We start from the raw sequence: 21465 nt of genomic DNA on the forward strand, positions 1-21465 counted from the left end.
TTGGCCTGTTTGTGCTCACGTTCATTGATTCTTTGCCTACCCCTAGCTTCATCTCTCTTCTTCTGCTTGCCTTCAGATCATCTGGGGAATTCAGTTAACAGGGGGCACTGGTGAAAAATGGAATAAGAAAAGGAAAGAATCCAGGAATTTCTTCCCTTCTCTAACTGCTTTGTGTGCCCTCTCTTAGGTCTGTGGTCAGACTTGCCATGACTCCCATCTGTCATCTTCCAATGGTGACGGTAGCCTTTGGAATATCACTCACTCCATTTTGCTCAATAGCATCTTAAGACAGTCAATAAACGTGGGGTTGCCTAACACGCCCATGGCTGCTCTTTTGATTTTTGCTTTCTTGATAGCACCTGGGCTGATAGAACAGTGCAGAGAGGTCAACCAATAGGAAAGCAGACACACATAAGAGAGCGACCTTGTTCAAACAAGTACTCTTGGAAAAGTTCACAGAAACTACAATGTCTGGTTTTTCATAAGGAGCCTTTTCTTTTTTCTACATTTCCACAGTGCTCTATATTGTAGCTTTTACTAACTGTGTCTTGCTTTGATCGTGTTGCCTTTCTACAGGCTACTCCAAAATCTTTTACTCTGCTGTTTTCTTTTCTCTCTCTCTCTTTTCTTTATATAGCAAAGTGCCCATATATTATATTTAAGGTTCCCAATAAATATTTTTTAATGAATTAGTACATTTTTAACTTCCTATAGCTAAAATCTTCTGATAAATTTTGTACAGAAATAAAAGTTTAGTAAGACAGGTTATTTAAATGCTCTATGGGCCTCCTAATTGATCATCTGTATAAATTAACTAACTTTATAAATAAAATCCATATAAATCAAGATTTTTGCCTAAAGAGCTAACAGCATTTTTACATAAAACTACATTTCCTGGTTCTAAATTGATGTAACTTATGTCATCAATTTTTTAATCATCACATAGAGTCATACATAAGTATAGACTGTGGCTCAGCTCTAATATAATTAATGTTTTGGTTTTTATTTTAATTTGTTCTTTATATATTATTTTATCAATTGACTAATTGCTTTTCTTCAAATCATTTCACATTGTGTTAAAATGGAAGATAAATGTTTTCATACTTTATTTTCTTTTCCTACCAATAGCTAGATAACAATGTTGAATTCTGGAAATCTTTTTTTTTTTTTTTATTTCTCAGTGGGGTTGTTTGACACATATGAGTTTATCTTCCTTCTGAATAAAATTTACCTAAATTTACTAGGGAAATCATATATGACAGAATCTTGAATTATATCCTTAGGGTAAAAATATGGAAGAATATTTTATTTCTAGGAAAGAGATGCTTGCAATGTCTTACCAGGTTTCCTCATATTTCCTGCACGATACCAACTGACTAAATATTGCTAATTAGTATAATGGAGTCATGAAACATAATCAGAAAAGGCCTTTGATAAAGATATTGAGAAAGGACATATTTTAGATTAGACCTTTTTACTTATGATTTTTCTCGTTTTGAATCAATGATTCAGACAAGTACTCAAATCACATATATTTATCAGTAAAATAATCAGACATTAAATCTTTTTTTTTCACTTTTATGTTCAATCACATCATAAAAATGTGAAATGGACAATGGGATCGATCAGAGTTTGGTTTCCATGGTCCTCCAAATTGGCTTCATTACCCCTCTTAATAAACAGACTCTTAAATTAATCAAAGATGTGAAAACAAGTGTTAGTATTTGTTTTTACTGGGTTGAGAAGTAATTCTCATTTATTTGAAAATGCATCCAAAGTTTCATCTGGGAAGAACTTTCATAATTGGCATCTGTTAATCATTTCAGAGTTAAATATGACAGTGAAAGCAGAGAGGGAGATTTTCAGGGGAAATTAATTTTGTTTGGACTCTTTGGCAAGGAGATGATTAAAAAGAAAAGCCTCACTGTAACAACAACATTTAGTACGAAAGCAACATTTCTTACTAAAGGGCTTTAGTAGACAGTTGAACAATTTATTGAAAAGGTTTAAGTTTAAGGGTGAAACAAACATGTTTTTTTTTAATGTGATAAGAAGATTTCCGTAATTTAAAATTGTATTGAAAATAGGGACATGTTTTTTGGCAAGAAAATTTAGACACAGTTTTAGCTGCCTGCCTGTTGAATTTTTGGCCTTTCCAAGACAATTCATTATGTGTAATGTGTAAGCAATGGCAAATGGTAACTATCATTACCAGGTGGTTATTTGCAATGCAAATTCTAAACCCTAACTCATAGATGGTTGGCTCTGGCAGTTGCCAAACAGCTGGGTTTTGAACCTTAAACCCATAGGATGGCCAACACTATAATTCCACAAGAATCTCTCTAAACATACTAATCTTTTTTTTCCCAATGTCATTCATCATCATTTTCCATAGCACCCAGTAGCCTAGACTGGCATTGGAGACACAATAAAATTGAGTTAGAAAGTCATGGTCTTTCTTCCTTGGAAAATAATTTTCAAAGGAAAACATTATATCACCTGGAAAATTATTGAGAATATGCATTAAATATATTTACTACTTAAAAATTGAATTTCGTCTTTATTCGTGGTACAAGTACTTCGCAATTGCTTTCTTTTTTAATGTTTATTTTTGAAAGAGAGAGTGACAGCGTGAGCGGGGAAGAGGCAGAGAGAAAGGGAGACACAGAATCCTAAGCAGGCTACAGGCTCTGAGCTGTCAGCACAAAGTAGCACGTGGGGCTCGAGCTCATGAACCTCGAGATCACGACCTGAGCCAATGTCGGAAGCTTAACTGACTGAGCTACCCAGGCACCCCTTTGCAATTGCTTTCTGACTGGTTTTGGTCCAATAATTTTATTGAAATTACCCACAAACATTACCAAAGACCTACTGATCAAAATATTCTTTTCCTCCACAAACCCTCATTCTTCTTGATCAATCTATTGAACAGCCTTGATCAAGTCTAATCTATTTTCATAGTCTTTCTCTTAACACTCTGTGCTCTGTCACTATTGTCTGCATTTTCCTGGACTGTTCAAAACAGCTCAGTAGGCCTCCATTCACCCTTGGTCTTCAAAATACTTACCATGCTATTTATTTCATAATGCCACACCCATGTTCTGGGTGGAATTTTTTTAAGTTTATTTATTTTGAGAGAGAGAGAGAGAGAGAGAATCCCAAGTGGGCTCCATGCTCTCAGCACAGAGCTTGACACAGGGCTTGAAGTCACGAACTGTGAGATCATGACCTGAGCCAAAACCAAGGTCACTTAACCACCCAGGCGCCCAGCTGGATGGATTTAATTGTTCTTCCTTATAAGGTCTATTGCATGCTTCTAACTCAAGTGTCTCAGATACTTGAATTTCAATTCTCTCATATATTAAATAAGAATAATAATAATGCCTTCCATAATGCACTTTGCTTGTTTGTTTGGAAATCAAATTACTTAATACAGCAATAACCTAAAGTGAATGGCAGTTGTTATTAGATTATCAAGAAAACTAGCTCTCCACTAGTACTGATTAAAACAAATCATGCCCTTACTCCATTAAAGAATTCATTATACTTTACTGGAATCATACATTTAAAGTCATTTTCTGCCACAGGACTGAATTTGTGGTGACAGTAAGTGCACCATTTTTGTTAACCCTGGTATCTTCTTCTCTGAGCACAGAACTGATATGTAGCTAGTTGTTGGATAAATATTGTAAATGGATAAATAACTAATATGCTGAATATATGGTAAGTCAATATCATCAATTATATATGAATATGTGCATATATGTTATAGAAATTAAAACTAAATTCAGATGTTAATTACTCATTCACTCGCTCAATTTTCTCAATGTTTCTGATGAACATTATAGAAAAAATAAAATAGACTGAACTACTGTGGTACAGTAGTTCAATATTTCCATATTGTTCTCATTAATTGAGTGCCAAGAGGTACCTAGCCAGCCAGCGAATCTGTAAAGTGGTCCCAAATTTCATTTCGGTACGTAAACCATATTAGTTTTTCCAAAGTTTCACTTAAATTCCCACCAGCACCTTATGAGCACCCCATTCATTAGATGTTCTTAAAAGTTATATGCAGTTAGTACCCTAGCATTTCAATGAATGCTACCATAGGACAATTCATCTTTTTGCATACATTCTAAGGTGAAAAGGGAGCATAATTCAAAGTATTTTTCATCAGGTGAATTAAACCAATGGTTAAAATTGTCTTTCAAACTGATGATTCTTGTCTGGTGTCCCTGTCATTGTTGGTTTCTGAAAACAATGGTCTAATTGCTGGGGTGGGCCCTATGGGAACTTCCTTTTTAATGATTTCCTCCCTCCCACAACACCTTTGCAGGTATTAGGATTCCTATGTCTTCCAGCATGTCTTTTTTATCTGTTTTTAAAACATTCACGTTTTCATCTAGAGCTAAAATTGATGGCCTGAGTACTAAACATGTTTGTGAAGTTTCACAGTCCTTCTAAAATAGAAAGTAGAAAACACTTTTTTAAAATAATGAAATTGTTGTGTGTGGGTTTTCACCTCTACTACCTAATAACTGCACATTTCTTATTGTGGTTTATTGGTAATGACACCTTTGGGAACATTTTTTTTTAATGTTATCAACAATTTACCAACTTAGGGTAAGATACTTATCTTACTTAAATAAATCCCATAGAAATGTTACTTGATCTGTTCATTGATTTGCATCTCCTGTCATTAAAAATAGCTGCCTTGGGGCACCTGGGTGGCTCAGTTGGTTAAGCATCAAACTTTGGTTCAGGTCATGATTTCACAGTTTGTGGGTTCAAGCCCCGCGTTGGGCTCAGGGCTGACAGCTGAGCCTGGAGCCTGCTTCCTATTCTGTGTCTCCCTCTCTCTCTGCCCCTCCCCTGCTCGTGTTCTGTCTCTGTCTCTCTCTCTCTCTCAAAAATAAACAATCAAAAATTTGAAAAAAAAAAATAACTGTCCTTCTTGCGAAGCCCTCCACGCCTGAATATACAATCTTTTGTGTTATGTTGGTGTGATTTAATTATGGTCTAAAAAGAATATTCTAGGGGCGCCTGGGTGGCTCAGTCGGTTAAGCATCCGACTTCAGCTCAGGTCACGATCTCACAGTCCATGAGTTCGAGCTGGGCTGATGGCTCAGAGCCTGGAGCCTGCTTCCGATTCGATTCTGTGTCTCCCTCTCTCTCTGCCCCTCCCCCGTTCATGCTCTGTCTCTCTCTGTCTCAAAAATAAATAAACGTTAAAAAAAAAAAAAAAAGAATATTCTAGCATAGACCACTTCTGGCTTTTTCTTCTTCTTTCTTCTTTTTATTTTTTCTTATATTTTCATCCTCTTAAAAAAACCACTGCTTTAAAACTTTTCCAATTTATGGTATTAAAAAATAACTTTTATACACGAAAAGGCTGAAAATATTTATAATCAGTTAGAATGAACAAATATCACCTTTAAAACGTGCACATTGTGTGCTGAGCAGTCCTGATAGGAGCTGATATCACCCATGCTCATTATCTCTAAGGTCTGGTTTTCAACATTTTCAGATAAGGTTTTTTTCCAGCCATTTCATTCCTAAGGAGCTGTAAAAGACACCTGAATCCCACCACTGAAGATGCCCCCAATGTAAGGGATTCCTATTTTCTTACAGAGGGATATGCACTGTTTCTTCCAGATGCTTTCTGAATGCCAGCCTATGGGAGCTTTGGAAAAGCAATATTTGAAAAATGCAGCCTCACATTGATGGGGGTAACATAGAAGAAATAAAGAACTTTATAAATTCTGATTCAAATGCATGCAATAAATTAGAGATGAGCTATGCTGCTTCTTAGTTAAGATCTATAGAATTAATGGTATTTGTCTAGTATTTTCCTCAAAATATCTAATGCTTTTATTTTTTATTAAAAAAAAAAATATATATATATATATATATATGTCCTGGCCTTCACGTCATACCTAAAGTGGTGTTAATTTTGGTTTTACTAAATAGTGTTCTTTCAAATAAAGGTGATTTTTAAACGCTAATTCTAAATGGCTGCCACAATCACATTTCAAATGAAAAAATGAATTTATCATTTATTGCAATAATCACTCATTTAATTTTTGCCTACTTCATTTTTGTTCCACTGACATTTCACGCACACACACACACACACACATGCACAAATAATCTTGAAAAAAACAACTAAGGCTTCAGAAGCACAGAGAGATAGAATTATATATTCAACCTGACAAAATGTTTGTTTCTTACGATGCTGTGGGCTTTCATATGTTGAAAAAAAAAAAGATACAAAATCTCAAGCCAGATATGCAGTCAAAATGATTTTCCAATGTTGATAGTTACACTTTTTTAAATGAATATAAATCTCAGCAAATAAATGTCAGAACTCTATATGCATGTAGCCTGAAATTCATATCTTGTAGCGGAGAAGCTGATGTGAAATAATGATTTATATCGCTGATGGGAAGTTCTTTGGTGGAAAAAAAGGCAGATGCATTCAGTGGAGAATAGAAGTTATTCATGTCACTGGTGCCAGGAAAAATGGAGAAGTGTTTTCTTCCTTTTTTTTTCTTTTTTAATTCGTCCTACATTAATCTGTTTACCTGCGCTCTGGGGGTAATGATAGGATCATCGACGCTACAACATCCATTAATCAAACGCACTGTAAAGACTTTCCAACGTAAAGGCAACCTGTTTATTACATTTTGATGTTCTATTTGTAGAGTTCTGATATCAGAAGTGCTATAAGAGGAAAAGAAAATGGGACGTTAATAATTTTATGAGCACAATATATTCTTTGCTTGTTTTAATTAATACACCATTCTTCAAGTAATGCTTTTCTACTCTCGATATCTCTTCCAGCTGTAACATGTCTAATTAAATTATACTTTTCCCTTGTATTTAAAAACAGTGGCAGGGGAATTTTTTTTTCTTTTCACTCTGAGAGAAATCTTAAATAAATTATAATACTTGCTAGGCATACTGAATTTACATGACATTAAGTATACTTTTGCTAACTGCTCATTATGCTAATGGAAATTTTACATATTATAATATATAACATATGAGATATTGTGTATAATAGTATATATATATATTCATACACATAATATACACGCTATGTACTTAATTATTGAAAGTCTTCATTATCAGTCTTTACATTAAGTAATAAAGTTTGATTTTTATTACCTAAAAAAAAATCCTATTTATATCCAGACTTCACTGCATGAAATGAATTTAAGTCCTCTGAGCCATGCACACATATCCTATTGTTTTATACAGGAACCTTTAAAATATATGGAAAGAAATTTCTCATACAAGATAGCATGCATGTAGGCAATTATGTGTCTCTCCTTCATAAGGGACCTAATGTGAAGGGTTTTCTTGAAAGCAAAGTATAATATAATATATTCTCTCCAAAATGTATAGACATATCCCAGAAAGTGACTCAAGAGAATGGATTGGTAAGTTAAGCATCCTAATGTTTTCTAACACATATTTAACAAAGATTCTTGTGTGTACATGTTGCCACAAAAGAGTTCTCAAGTCAAATAAAATTTGATTGATCTTGATGGGAGTACAGAAATATCCTCCCTATCAAATGCGCATCAGGATGCTTTGATGGTCTCTGGGTTGGGCTAAGTGACTGTGGTGCAGAAGGATGCCCTACGAGTGAGCAGGAAGGAGAGGGGTAAATACTAACTGTCTTTCTCCCCATTGTCTATTTTTCAAAGGCTCTCTCTTTCTCTTTCCAGAGAACAATCAACAGGTTGAGTGATTGATTGCCTTAACCATGGTGTGTACACAGTCTAAGAATGGAGGGAAGGTACGGACGGTATTGATGCAAAGCAATCCTTTAGGTCTATATCATTGTTTTCTTGTGCAAACATTAACAGTAGCCATCAGCTACACACTCCAAGGAGGGAAATAACTGAGTACCAAAACTGTCACTGCTCCACGTTCTACGTTCCCCTGATTCTTCGCCATTAAGATGACTTTATTCTGTTAATTGGCGAAGCACGTAATAGCAAGCCCTAAAGAAGTTACTCCCAACCTAAGGTGAATCTGCCCCCACTCCCTGCCCCAGGACATTTGACAACATCTGAATCCATGTTTGGTTGTCCTGAGGATGGGTGCTACTTGTATCTAGTGATAGAGACCAAGGATGCTGCCAAAGATCTATAAGGCACAGGACAGATTGCCCTACAACAGAGAATTACCTGACCCAAAATGTTAACAGCTCTGCAGTGTGAGTTGGGAGACCCAGGACTGGAAATGTAAAGAGGCTGTCAAAAAAGGTAACGTGGGGAGAGAGGAAGCAAGGGAAGGACCAAATGGGGGAGAAGGGAAGGGAGAGAAAAACAATCACGAAACATTTGCCAAAGAAATGAGGTAGGAATACCTACCTCAGTCATTCTTTTGTGACTTCACATTAATAGGTAAAATGCAGGTGCATAGACACCGTGCCAAGAGCCATGGACAATATACAAAACGTCAATATGCTTTTCTTTAGGATTAATAAGCTCAATTTGAACTTTCCTTAATTCAATCTTTTGTTTTCTGAATCTAACCCTATCACAAAAGCCTTCAATCTGTGGAGTTAACAGGAAAAAATTATGAGATACCTCACAACTGAATCAGTTGAAACACAGAGCTTGAAAATTAATCATCACCAAGAATAAAATTTGTGTTAAAGAGGAATGCGTTCGTTTGGAAAATGCATAAAACATGGAGAAATAAAACACGGTGTAGGATGCAAAAGAAAGTGATTTAAAATAGCATCTCATACAATTGCATTTCATATTGAATTATTAAAATGTTACTTTGTGAGCAAGGCAGCCCTATATATATTGCTGTGAATTGATCATATTAACAAGAGACCTTGGAGATAAGAGGTCACAGCTTTGAGGAGCAACTCAGTGAAGCCCTCCGTGGCCATTCTTGGAAGTCTAAGTGCCTACCTGCGTGTCCTAACAATCGGGTCAAAGCTCCTTTCTCTCTCTCAGTTACTTGCAAACAGAGAAACACAGGAAAATACCAGAAGAAACGGCAGGAAATTAGCTTCTTCTTACCAAATGGATTATTCTACTGATGATCCAAATTATATATTCATTTTTGCCTTACCATTTGAACGTTCAATTGAACGATCAGTCACTCAATATGAAGTGTATCAAAAATCTCACTGGATAATTTATTTTCCCTTAAAAAAGTAGACTGTAGCATAATGAAATCATTTACATTTAAGTCAGTTGAATCCCCCGGGAACGTACATTTCATCATATTTAGTTGTTAGAGCAAACATGGTGATACATTATTTTGATACTCAATTTCAACCAATGAGGAATTCAGTTACCAGGAAGGCAAAATCCTCAGAGAGAAAGGAAGATCACATAGTCTGTCTTGCCTTGTATGGTAGGTTTGACTAAACTTAAGCACAACTGGGCTCCCGATTTGACTTGCTTGCTTTGGCTATCTAAGGATTCATAATATATATTTTGACAGCTTTATAACAGCCTTTCTGTAGGGACAGCACAGGTCTCAGAAGACTTGCAAAATTAAATATACAGGATATATTTTTAAGTACTGAAAATCTAGCAAGATTACTCATTGTAAACTAATTTTTAGCAGTTTCCCATAATTTAAGTCTTGCCTGTTAGGCTGGTATCTTTTCAGAAGAATTTGTAATTGTGTAACATAATTCTTGAAATACAAAATTTCAATTTGCAATGATAGCTTTGAGGTAAGCTCAGTTTAAAAAATATACATAAAAATAATGTATACAACTTAATGAATTTGGAGATAACTATACACACATGGAACGATTAGCACAGTCAATGCCATAATCCATCTAAAAGCTTTCACCTCCAAACATTTTCTCCCACCATTTCTTGCATGTGTGATAAGAACCCAAGATAATATTTTTACCCTTTTAGAGAAATTTTAAACAAAAATAGACAAATGGGATTATATCTAACTAAAAAGCTTTCACAGAGCAAAATAATCAACAAAGTGAAAAGACAACCTGTGGGAATAGGAGAAAATGTTTGCAAACCATGTATCTGGTAAAGAGTTAATATCAAAATATGTGAAAACGTCTACAGTTGAGTAGCAAATAAACAAATAACCCAAATTTTAAATATGGGCAAAGGACATTTCTCCAAAGCAGACACACATGGCAACGGGTATTTGGAAAGGTATTCCACATTACTAATCATCAGACTCTTCTTTTAAATTAACAACAACAACAAAAAACGTGACTCAGTTCATTTCATTTCATAGCTTTTTCTCAAGGATCATTGTCTGATAACTCATACTACAATAATTTCCCTAACAGTTGAAGACTTGAAACTCATTGCTGGTATTTTTATTACTCTTGTTTGATTTTGTAACACCTTTACCTGTCACAATATATATTAAAGTCTGCACAACATATGTTAACACAATACAATTAAGTTAACACAATACAAATTTTGTTTTGTGCCCAAAATCATTGGATACAATTAACAGTGCCTGGAGGCCAGGAAAGCCAGCCCAGTTTTCAAAAAGTGCTACTTTATACCATTACAAGAATAACATGAATAGATTACTCATTATTGGCAAAACTTAGAAGCAACCAAGATATCCTTCAATAGGTGAGTAGATTAATAAACTATGGTGCATCCAGACAATGGGCTATTATTCAGCACTAAAAAGAAATGCAAGCAAAGACTTGGTGGAACCTTAGTGCACAAAGCCAACCTGAAAAGACTACATGCTGTGTGATTCCAAATATATGGCATTCTGGACAAGGCACACAACTAGGGAGACAGTAAAAAGATGGGTGATTGTCGGGGGCTTGTGAGGCAGGGACTGAAGGATGGATAGGTAGAGGACAGAGATTTCTAGAGAAGTGAAAACCCTCTGTGTGATATGTAATGGTGATCGCATGTCCCATTGGTCAAAACCCACAGGATACACAACACAAACAGGGAACCCTAATATAACTATGGACTTCCGTTCATGATATGTCAATATTGACTCGCTAATTTTAACAAATGTACCAAACTGATGGAAGATGTAGAGAATGGCGGCCACTAGGAAGGGTGAAATATACGGGCATTCTCTTTGCTTCCTGCTGAAGTTTTCTGGAACCTTGAAACCACTCAAAAAATAAAGTCTATTAATTAAAATAACAAAACACGAATTTACACTATTAATAGATTCTCTTGCAAGAGAAGCATACTATTTTATGATACACTTATCGTATGATTCAATGCCCCCTCAGATGGATCACATGGTGATACCCTTCAGATGTTGGACACTGTTTTCTATTCAAGTGATTATGCACGTATGTGTGCATGCGTGTGTGTGAGTTAGGCGTGTGTGTTTCCAAGAGACACTGAAGACATTACACACCCTTGTTGTTTGATATGGTACACAGTTTGTGCTTTTAATGGCTAAAGAAATGACCCAGTGAACTTGCTTGGGTTTTTTGTTTGTTTGTTTCCTTTTGTTTGGATGTTGTTGCTGTTGTTTTCAATCTGCATTAAAAAGTCAATGTTACACGTATCATAATAGACTATATTTTAAATTGGAAGCCATAACCAGCCAAAAAAAAAAAAGGTCATACCTTCAAATGAAAAACAAAATTAACCTTGGAAGTTAAACACAACACAGTATGCTAAGTAAAGATGTTTTTCTGTACAGCGAGAAGAGCTAATGACTAAAGTAGCATGTTGTCTGTGGCTAATGTACATTCTGAGAGCCATTAACTTTTTAGATACACAAAGGGAGTCATATCATTTTACTTTGTTTATAACAAAATGCATTCTTTACAATTGTGATTACAACGTATCGAGGCACTTTCTTAATTTTTAGCTACCAGCTAAAAAAATAAGAAATGGTATTCTTAGAAATTACATATAAATATATACATGTTCATACGCTTCCATCTCGAAAGCAATGACTGTGGTTGTGAAAATAGATTACTTCCAAAATTAGTGAATTATTCATATTCAAGAAAATTAAATTGTCATTTTTCTCATGTGAATTGTGGTTTATGAATAAGAACTGTGCAGATATAAATTTGGTTTAGATACAGAATCAGATACGGTATAATCTTGTAGAAAAGAGCAAAATGATCTTGGCATAATATATTTAATATTTTTGTATCAATTATAGTTCCATACTTTAGAATTTACCTCTTGTAGGTTACTTTAGTTACTAACTTTCGAAACAAATCTTAACTAGAATTTTATCAGAGTAAAATAATGTTTCCTTCTTCATCTGGCTTTCTAATGAATATCTCTGAGTTATTGAATAAATCAGTGCAAACTGAGCCATGAAATAGAACATGTTGATGATCATATTTAATAATATTATCAATAATACAATATTGTCATTCAAAATTTTACGTCAACACATATCTCACTGCAGTGATATATGCACATTGATTTTTAGCTCTTTAAATATGATTTCTGAAGACCTTTCGGTACATCTAATATCTTCTAGTAGTTGCATATTCACTGTATAGTTCCATTATAATTCCAAAATACAGTATAAATGGGCTTCTTTAATTCTTCCTTGGATCTCCACAATCTAATTTTTCTGTATTTAGCAAGTAAAAAGGATATGGGAGTGAGCTCAATGGATTTTTTTTATGCCAGTTTGTAACTGTTCCCTCTGCGTGTGTGCATGTGTGTGTGCACGTGTGTGCATTCATGTGGGTATAGATGTACATAATGACCAATTTTAAATTGTGAAAGATGACTGGTAAAAGAGGTAGCCAGGTTGAAATTCTCCGTCTCTGACTCTTGTGTCTCTCCCCCTCTCCGAAACCGTGTGACAACATGGGCAGAGGTATTAGAACGAGCAAATGAGTCTGAAAACTTCAATGGCATCTCTATCCTTCCGTTTCTTTGTTCTGTCATCCCAGGTAAGGCCTTTAACTTTCTAAGACTCAGTATACTTTTATATAAATCAGGTTTAATAATGCTTTACCTGTATCACGGAGGCAGATATGAGGCTGGCTGAAATACTATGAAAATAGTTTACAAATCTCTAAGATACAACACAAAGGGAAATCATTGCTAATCTTGAATTTTAAATGTTTGTTATGACTACTACTGGACCTTATCAACTGAGGCTGTATCAGGAAACTCAGACGGGTAAGGTAGGTATCAGAGAGAAGGAAATCAGCATTAGATACAACATATGGTTGTTTCAGCGAGTAAGGCATATCTAGGGCCAACAGAACCCTCCAGAAAATAATCAGTGGAAGTCAAAGGAATGGGGCTACTGAGATCATGAGGTAGCTGCTACAGGTAACGGTGCCTTTGTAAGGAAGGCTGAGGTTAAGGAGATATCCTGGGACCTAGTGAACCCCTTGAGGAAGGACAGTCAGTGCTGATATTCAGTTACAATGTGTTCTGGACTGAAAAACAAGGCAAAGTCAGACGAAAGAAAATAACCCTTAGAATGAATTACTAGAACTGAAATATTAAACTAGCCATTTCCAATTGAGAAAAAAAAAACAAACAAACAAGGGGTGCCTGGGTGGCTCAGTCAGTTAAGTGTCCAACTCTTGATTTTTGGCTCAGGTCATGATCTCAGGATATTGAGCCCCAGTGTCGGCCTCTGTGCTGACAGTGTGCGGCTCGCTTGGGATTCTCACTTTCTGCCCCTCCCTCCCTCCCTCTCTGTCTCTCGAAATAAATAGATACACTTTAAAAAAAGAGAGAGAGAAAAGTCAAATGTCTGGTTACTATGAAAATCATACATTTTATTTCAACCTTCTAAATGTGTCCTTCCAGGAATAAAAACATTTGTAGACCCCATCAACCATCTAAAGTAAATAATAGCATTTTTAAGTGTCAAAGTAAATTTACCGGTAACCTTCTATGATCTTTCCATGATTTGCTATAACAATGGCTGTTTCGAAGACGTTACAGAGAAGAAAACTCATAAATGCTGGAGTACCTGTTGTCACTGTTTCGTTTGCTTTGGCAGCGAGAAAGCGGGTTTCATGTCACTTAAAAATATGACTTAATTTTAAAAATACACATTATTTAAAAACAACACTCAGGGAGTGGGCAGAATCAATTATGTAAAGTGAGGAGTACAAGTAAAATTTCTTCATTGCAAGTCAAATGGCATTGACTTTAACCTCAGTTATTTACGTTTGGAGACGATTAGAGAGAGGCCCACAGGAACTGACAGAGTTCTTGAGAATAGAAATTACATTTTATATGCCATCTTTTAAAACGTGTTACTGAATTTTTCTGAACAGTCATTAGGTCAGAAAACCAAATGGTTTCTTTAGCTAAAAAAGGTCAAAAGCAAATTATATATATATATATATATATATATATATATATATATATATCAGTATTTCAAGGCAAATTAAATCTGGCCTCTGATTTCAGTAGACTACTAGGGAAATAGTGGCCACTTCCTGTATATAATGACTGCGAATATGGACACACACATCTACGGGTAAGTGGGAAGGAAAGATACATTTCTCTCCTGAAACTACCAAACGTGTACCTAGCCCCCAGAGATTGTAAACTTCACATAAAACTCAGACTCAAGTGCTTAATAAAAGTTGTAAAACAGTGATTCAAATGAAGTTGGAAAAAAATAATGATTCATACTTTGAAAACCAGGCTTAGCTCAATATCAAAAATATATATTGTTGAGAACTTTTCATTCAATTCAAACTGAAACTAAATGGAAATAAACAAATTACCTAGAGGGATAATTTTTACTGGGTTCTTACCTGATTTTGTGGGAGAAGAACGAGAAAAAGTTAATAGACCATGAACACGCAGCAATACAGTAAATATACATAGGTCCCATTCCTGGATTTGCACGTAGAAGCAAATATTTTGTCGTATGTCTAGTACCCAAAGCATAAAAGATCTCTTTGGAGGACCTCTTTGGATACAGTTTGGCAATAAAGCAAAATTGCCAGACGGGAAGAAAGAATACAAATTGTATTTTGTCTTGTATGGTAGGTTTTACCAAACTTCAACACAATTGGTTCCCTGATTTACTTTGCTTGCTGTGTTCCCCAATTTGATGCCAGTTTCAATCTAGAGCAAAATGGAAAATCTATACCCTAGGTCAATTATCTCACAGGATGGAAATGTGAGATTGCCATTCATGAGCAATATACAGGTATCATTCCAAAACTGATTCTCTTTGGTTAGTTATCTCAGCTGATTAGAGCAAGTTTTTAATGAAGTTTAGACCACAGACCGTGAATATTAAGAGTGTAGTCTCAGTCCCTAAAAGGAGCCTTTAACTTCGATACTTTCCTTCCAAGGACATTTCACCCATTTTAACTAGTAATTTTATAAGCAAAAGTAGGCCAAACAGAATGGATTATTATCTACAAAGATGATCAAACAGGTTTAATTTAATGACTGATAGATTACTGTTTACTCCTACAAATCACCTAAGATGACAGCAGAGAGACCATTAAAATTTTTTGAACTAAAATAATATTGGGAACTAGGTGGTACACAGAGAAAATTTTTAGTATAACTTGAAATTATTGGCTGGTTAGGGCTTCCGGATGGATGGCCCAAAAGTTAGAACCAATGGTTCGTGTATATACTTCTCTGAATCCCCTTTGCAATTTCATCCAAATGGAGTGCCTTCAGGGTGACACTTCCTGGACCGCCTCCCACCCCCTCCCACACACAGCCCATGATGGCAGTTCTGTGTTTGCATTTCTTCGGTCTCATATTAATCCAAAAATCTAGATGAATGGTTGACAAACTACAGCCAGCTAGCTAAATCTGGCCGGCCACCTGTTCTCGTAAATAAATTTTACTGAAATGTGACTATGCCCATTGGTTTCCATATTATGTCTAGGTTTGTATTGTTCTGAAAGAGTTGAGGAGTAGCGGGAATACGACATACTCTTCAAATCTGAAGATATTTACTATATGCTCCTTTACAGTTGGGCCAACCTCTGATAAAGATTTTAAGACATAGACAAGAGACTCTTTCCCTCCCTCTACACAGTGGCGCCATTAATGCCTTAATAATCCCTGCGTTTAGAACCGCCTGACCCCACCAAACTGATACAATGGTCCCTCCCGTTTCTTTTCTCTTTGCCTTAAAAATTAAAGGCCTAATTTAGAGATTTGAAAATCAAAAGAAATAAAAGATTTGAAAAACTGTTGTTAAAGTTTTGTCAAGGGGTAACATGAAGCATTTCGTATTGGGCCCATGTTCCCACTAAGAACAACAAGAAAATAATTCACAAAAACTACACCTCCCCCCTGCCACTCTTTGTTATCTCTTTAGAAAAATTCTCTTACAATTTTTTTTCTTATAGGAATCCTAGAATATAGTCTTTATGACTATCGATGAGCCCCATATTTTTTTGATCAAGGGTAAAAGTTTCCAAAGAACGGATAAAAAAGAACCGTACAAGTGATTTTTGGAATCACTGAGAATTGTTCTTGCCATAGGGATAATTAAAAGGTTTTGAAATACATCAAAAGTTTAAACTTAGGAAGTTTGTACTTGGATTGCACTCAAATTAAGGATGTTTTGTTTGTTTTCTCATGATGACCCATAACGCATATGAAAAACAAAATGCTCTGGAAGGTTTAGGAGATGAGTTTTGCAATAAGGGAAACATTAATGAGGAACTTCTCAAAGAAATGGAAGAAGGTCCGGTGTTCATAGAGAGAGGAGAACAAGAAACTCATTCACAAGTCTATGGACATTATGTGGAAGAATGGAGACAGTTTATCTGGGTCATTGAGAAAGGGTAGAGCTGGGTACTTCTCTCAGAATACTCAGGAAGCATGATGATGCTTTGAGCTTAGCAGCCTCTTGGGGGCAAAGAAAATAGGCAGGGAGATTTCTCAACCATGCTGTTTTCCTGGACCACAGGACTTAGATAAATTCAATATTATGTTGCAGATACGCTATGTAAAGAACAGAGCAATTAAATAACAAATAAATATACACATAAATAATGAAATAAGTAATAACCTATCAATTATTCTTCACGTTAAATCACATCATTATAAATCTTTGGCATCATGAACTTTAATCACATTGGTTAACATGTAACTTTTGATAGAAGATAACTACTACCAAGTTCCAAATGCATTTTCATTTATTTATGGTCACAGCCAGTGTTCACGGCACTAAGAATTAACAAACCAAATGATGGTCCTGTTTGAAGTGTTGAAGATATCTGAACTGTGAATGTAGAAAATATTCTTAGATTTGTAAATGATAGAAATAGTTATATATCCCAAAGCCTAAAACTTTTTGCAAATACGTAAAAGATTTCCAAGACGCGATGGATATTATTCAGAAATGGGACTAGTACCTTGGACAAAATAGTTGGTGTATTTCTCTCTCCATGTATGAGGAAATCTAGGAAGACGATGCTATTTTCACTAACGGTATAATTGCTGTCGTGTATTTTTACAACAGCATTTTGCTGATCTTGCCGTGAAACATGGAATGCATTTCTCTTCTGGAATCTGGCCTGGACAAATGGCTTGCTTGACCAATAGAATATGGCAAAAGAGATGCTACACAAATTCGAGGTCCAGATGTCAAAGAGTTTCACAGTTTCCCCCATCCACATCTTAGAACACTACCCTGAGACCCTTAGTCGAGGAAACTGAGCTGGCTTCCCGACAATGAGAAAACCAACCCAAGACTGCCAAGCAACTGAATGCACAGACCACAAGATCTAGGAGAAAAGCTCCTTGGCTCCCACCCTGTCACCCTGCAAGTGCCTGAGCACGGCCAGGCGGGAGTAGCACAGGACCACCCAGCAATCTGCGGAATGATGAGAGGCTACAAATCACGCTATTTGAAGCTACCAGAAATTGGAGTGTGTATTTAAATAGCAATGGCTAATTGCAGCATCTAAACCTAGCAGATTTACTTTAGAGGCAAACTGATCCAATCAAAAACAATCATTCTCGGCTCAGGTCATGATCTCCCGGTTTGTGGGTTTGTGGGTTCGAGAGCCGCGTTGGGCTCTGTGCTGACAGCTCAGAGCCTGGAGCCTGCTTCGGATTCTGTGTCTCCCTCTCCTCCTCGTGCTCTGTCTCTCTCTGTCTCTCAAAAATAAATACACGTGAAAAAAAATTTTAAAAAAGGCAATCATTCTGGAAAGTTACTACACATCATGTATTTGTGTTTTGACTTTCCGTAATTGGTTAGCTTGCAACAATTTTGCTCTTAGTGGAACATGCATTTGTTATTTGCACAAACGCCTCCTTCGGGAATTATAAGCGTGTGTGTGTGTGTGTGTGTGTGTGTATAATGTGTAATATTTCTATGACATTATATATATACATATACATATATATATATATATTTTAAGTATTGACCATTAAGTAATTCCATGCAAGAAAAGTGCCTCCTTTGATTTGTTTGTATATTTTTAAGGCTACGGAAAATAGCTAAGTTGTAATTGAAATACTTTGTCTTACTTTTTGGGAAATAACGATGCCTGTTTTTTAACTCAGGGGTTTGTTTTTGACTGACCAGAAGCTTGCTCACCAGGGGTCGTTCTCGTAGGACGGGGCATCCAGGACTGTGAACCCGGCCTCTCATCAGACATCCCAGAGGATCTCCCACTGCCTTACCTACGGCCATAATTTAGTCAAAAGCATTTTTGTGATTTTTTGTGATTTACTAAATTGGCCTTTTGAGCCAGTGTGCCAAAATGCTAGGTAAATGTCAAGGCAACCTGAGAAACATCCTTATTTAGAGTAAAGCCAGTAGAGGAAGAAATCTTCAACTACAATCTCTGGTCACCCGCAGGCTGTCCTCATCAGGGTGGCCCGAAATGACTTGATTCACACCGAACAGCTGGGCCATGTTAAATGTTTTTAATGTTTTAAAGACGCCACATTTCTCATGGAAAACAACGTATTCTAATTTAGAAGACTGTCAACCAGAGGGGGGAAAAAACCAACTGGTGTCTGTGAATGTAGAAAATACTCTCTCTAGTCTATGGACCTTCAAGTAGAGCAGCCACAGTGTCCATCCAAACAGTCTGGAGTCTACAACCCTCAGCTGTTTCCTGGGTGGCCTTGGTACAGGTGAGAATATTTGTCATTGTTGAGTTTTTGCTTGATAATGAACTTAGACATATTTACTTTAAAAAAGAAATAAATTAGACTTATGTTTCTAAGTAAGACCCTATTGTAGAGAAGTATCTGGCCTGTATCTTTGAAATTTTGAAGGTTTGACAAGTGGCTGTATTTTTGGAACTTAACTTGATTATCACATTTTAATTTCCCAAATATATTTTAATGTAATTTATTTCCTGTGTATATATATGTATATATACATAATAGTGTATGTTATATAACATATAATAATGTATTATTTAAAATATAAAATACAGTTATATAATATTTTATGTAAATATGTTATATATTTACTACTTGGTACAGTAAATGAATTGTCTTATGGCAAAAACCACAATAAAACTTATCCGTTGGGATCAGCATTTAGGATGGGAGTACTAAAAGGAAATATTCATGGAAAGATTGGTATAGTTTTCTTTCTTTTCGTCTTTTTAAAGATGACACAAGTAACACGGAGCAAGATATAGTTAGCAGGTCTTACACTGATACTTAAGAGTCCTATTGTGGTTAGTGAGTTTGATTGAGCTGTTGATTTTATTTTTTTTTAAACTTGTTTTCTAGAAATTTCTGTTTACCCTCTTTAAGGTAAGGACATATCCAAAGACTTGATCATTTGGGAAATATAATGGTTTACTCTCCCTTTCTTGTAGGGGAAAATTTCTACTGAAGGAAGTTGACTCTGATAGGGGGCATATTTCTACTGAATGAAGCTGACACTGAATAAACCAACATGAGAAAATTTCTAGAGTATTTTCAGTTTTGCGTGTAGCAGTTGCAGTAAGGTACGCTTTTGCTAAGCAGTTTGCTTTATTATTGGAAGAAACATAGGAAAGAAGAAAACAAAAACATTTTCCCCAGAAAAAGGCAACGGAATGATATAGAAGATAAATTGTTCTTTTGTAATTAAATGGCACCATTTTAGTTGTTGGGACCTAGCCAGACTATAAGCTTGAGTTACTTGGGCTATAGAATTGCTTTTATTGTCTAACTCCACAACAAAGTTTCGATTAAAAATTGAATTGTATTCAATTCACTTTGTTTCAAAAGATATGTACTGAATGTACTGACTTCTACAAGAAACTACCAAAGTATGTCAAATAATGCTGCAGTGTTTGTAATCCAGTTTTCAAGAAAATGAAAAAACTATACCACTTTGTTTCTGAAATACATGTCCCCCAATTAACGCATCATTTATTTATTTATTTATTTATTTATTTATTTTTAATTTTTTTTTAACGTTTATTCATTTTTGAGACAGAGAGAGACAGAGCATGAATGGGGGAAGGTCAGAGAGGGAGGGAGACACAGAATCCGAAACAGGCTCCAGGCTCTGAGCTGTCAGCACAGAGCCCGACACGGGGCTGGAACCCACGGACCGCGAGATCATGACCTGAGCCGAAGTCGGACGCCCAACCGACTGAGCCACCCAGGTGCCCCTATTTATTTTAAAAATATATAATAGGTACCTGAAATTATATCAAGCCTACTATTTAATAAACTCAGTCTATTAAAAGGCACAAAAAGCACAAATGCAGTAGCTTTAAATTGTTATCAATTTATATTATCATGAAATGCTTTAGAAAGGGTATTAATACCAATTCATTGATTCCATAAAATTGATTTTAACCGAATAAAGATTTTTTAACTTTATTGAACTCTATAGAGTGCGGACAATGATGCTAGAATTACTGACATATGGAATATTAACTTTATTTTCAAGTATTTCCCATTGAAAAACAATAAAAGTATATTCAATATTTTTCATAACCAAAAACATTATTTGAAAAAAAAAGCTGCTTTAAATATTTGTTAACTGTTAGGACTGACAGCAGTCTTATAAAAATAAATATTTGTAGAAATATGCATTTTTTCCCAGTTCCAGTTAGTAAGATGTTATCATTGACACGTAGAGGCAATACTCCTTAAACTTTGTGTTGTGGGGTTATCACTGAACAGTGGTCTAAAAATGCTTTGTTTTTGAAACTCATGACATTTTGATGTAGATACATTTCAATACAGTTCAAAGAGCACAGAGTATGGGGACGCCTGGGTGGCTCAGGTCATGATCTCATAGTTTGAGAGTTTGAGCCTCATGTCGGGCTTCACGCTGATAGCACGGAGACTGCTTGGGATTCTCTTTCTCCCTCTCTCTCTGCCCCTCCCCTGCTCATGCTCTCTCTCTCTCTCTCTCTCTCTCTCTCTCAAAAATAAATAAACATTTAACAAGAGCCTAGAGTATGTATACATATATGTGTCTAAGTCATACCTACATCTAAATCTTTCTCTCTACCTATGTGTCTATCTGTAGCTATAGCTTATAAAATCGAATAACACAGCCCAATGGAAGTCTGAA

The sequence above is a fragment of the Prionailurus bengalensis genome, chromosome A1 (genome assembly GCF_016509475.1).
Source record: "Prionailurus bengalensis isolate Pbe53 chromosome A1, Fcat_Pben_1.1_paternal_pri, whole genome shotgun sequence".
NCBI classification, from domain to species: domain Eukaryota; kingdom Metazoa; phylum Chordata; class Mammalia; order Carnivora; family Felidae; genus Prionailurus; species Prionailurus bengalensis.